The sequence below is a fragment of the Grampus griseus genome (assembly GCF_964374135.1).
Source record: "Grampus griseus genome assembly, chromosome: X".
In the NCBI taxonomy this organism is placed as follows: domain Eukaryota; kingdom Metazoa; phylum Chordata; class Mammalia; order Artiodactyla; family Delphinidae; genus Grampus; species Grampus griseus.
The window spans coordinates 91,144,926-91,147,794 of NC_138999.1; positions in this window are offsets into that span (position 1 = coordinate 91,144,926).

A 2,869-nucleotide genomic window follows, 5' to 3' on the forward strand; every position below is an offset into this window, starting at 1 on the left:
AGCTGCATGCAAAAGAATGAAAGTGGACCACTTTTTTTTTGGACCACATTTTTATTCCCTAAACAAACAAACACCACCCCAAAATGGATTAAAGACATAAATATAATACCTGAAACTATAAAACTCCTTGAATAAAGCATAGGAAATATGCTCTTTGACATCGATCTTAGCAATACTTTTTTGGATCTGTTTCCTCAGGCAAGGGGAACAAAAGCAAAAATAAACAAATGAGATTATATAAAACTAAAAAGCTTTTGCACAGCAAAGTAAACAATCAACAAAATTTAAAGGCAACCTATGGAATGGGAGAAAATATTTGCAAATCACATATCTGATAAGGTGATAATATCAAAACATATTACAAGCTCATACAACTCAATATCAAAGAAAAAAGCAGTCTGATTAAAAATGGGCAGAAGATCTATATTTTTCCAAAGAAAACATACAGATGGCTAACACGTACATGAAAAGATACTGAACATCACAAATCATCAAGGAAATGCAAATCAAAACCACCATGAGATATCAACTCACACCTGTCAGAATGGCTACTATCTAAAAGGCTAGGACTAACATATGTTGGTGAGGACAGGGGAACCCATGTGCACTGTTGATAGGAATGAAAATTGGTAAAATCACTATGCAAAAGAGCATGAAGGTTCCTCATAAAATTAAAAATAGAACTACCATATGATCCAGAAATTCCATTTGTGGGCATTTATCAGAATAAAATTAAAACACTAATTAGAATATATATATATATACATATATATATATATATAAATATATACATATATATATATATACACATACACCCCTATGTTCATTCCAGCATTATTTACAATAGCCAAGATGTGGGAGCAACCTAAGTGTCCATCAACAGATGAATGGTAAAGAAGATGTGATATGTGTATGTATATATATATATATATATATATATATATACATATATATATGTGTGTATATATATATATAATGGAATATTATTCAGTCATAAAGAAGAATGAAATTGTGCCATTTGCAACAACATGGATAGACTAAGAGGGTGTTATGCTAAATAAAATAAGTCAGTCAGAGGAAGAAAAATACCATACTACTTCACTTATATGTGGAATCTAAAAAGCAAAACAAATTAACAAACAAAACAGAAACAGACCCATAGAAACAGGAAAAAACTGATGGTCTTTAGAGAGGAGGAGTTTGAGGGGTTGGGTGAAATCGATGAAAAGGATTAAGAAGTACAAACTTCCAGTTGTAAAATAAATAAGTCACTGGGATGTAATGTACAGCATAGAGAATAGTCAATAATATTGTAATAACTTTGTGTGGTGACAGATCATTACTATACATTGTGGTGATCAATTCATATTGTATATAAATGTCTAATCACTATGCCATACACCTGAAACTAAAATAATATTTTAAGTTAGCTATACTTCAATAAAATTTAAAAAGAAAAAAATAATGTAAAAGAATAGCCTTTGTTATGGGTTTGTTTAGGTTTGTAAAAGAATGGAGAATTGTGTGGTAAATAGTAAATACTGTTAACTCACGGAAAGTGAGACTGCAAAGGTGAAGATGAGATTATTATTCTTTATATACTTTTATTTCATAGTTTTACTGTTACCCTTTTTTACAATAAAGTTTTATTAGTTTCATAATTTTAATGAAATATCCTTTTTCTCTGGATTTAATTTTCCCTGACTACTATGAAGTAGAGCAAGTTTTTATATATTTATTCGTTACTTGTATTTCTTCTTCTGTGAATTGCCTATTCATAGCTTTTGCCCATTTTTCCATTGGAGAGACTTTTTCTCTATCAATTTTTAATAGCTCCTTGCCTATTAGTGAGATTAAGAATTTTTTGGTCATATATATTACAAATATTTTTCCAGGTCCATTGAATTATTTTAGTTTTTATGTGATCAAAGCTAACAGTCTTTTCCTGACACGCTTAAAACAGTAAGTTAGATCTATATGCTTTGCTGTGTATAAAATATTAAGTGAAATAAAACAAGTTGCTGAGTGATATGTATAGTACAATCTTATCTTCTCACTTAAAAAATAGAGGAAAATATATTATGATTGCATATTTTTATGAGAAAAGATGAAAGTATGGAAAGATGAAACCCAGACTATTAACACTGATTATCTCAATGATGTGAGATGGGAGAAGAAGCGATTATTAACTTTTTCTTTACACATCCATATATGACTTGACTTGTTACAGCAAGTATGTATGGTTATTGTAAATGGAAAAATATTAAAGAATACTATCACTGTGCTTTCAGTATCCTCCTTGGATGAGAATGTATATCATGTAGGGCATGTACCACTCTCACAGATTCTTCTTGGAAGCACTATAAGAGGAATAATTGATTGGATTTGTTCCCTAAATTATGGTTGGGAGAGTAGCATAGTCATACATTCCCAGAAGTAACACACTACCCCCCCAACACACACACATACACACACAAAAACCTGTCCTTAAAGACCCTCTTTAATGTTTGAATACTGCAAAGAGAAAAACAGAAGAAATGGAAGTACATACTTGCAGATTGTGATTGAGAGTGCACTTTGTGTGGTAACGCCTAGGATCAGGAGGAGGCTAAAGGGAGAGGGAAGGAGGGGTGGCAATGTTTGCATTGCTTGGCACTTGCTCCACATATAAAAATAGCTAGTTATGTCTTTGAATTCTAACCAAGTGTAGCATTTGTTCTGTGACTTTATATAAAATGTAGTTTCATGGGTGTGACTTAAGGATAGTACATGTCCCTAAGTTGGAAACAGAATAGCAATGACTTCTGAGTGAATAGCCAGATACCACAATACATAGGGGGAAAGAACAGTAGTTGCAGTTTCTCAGAAT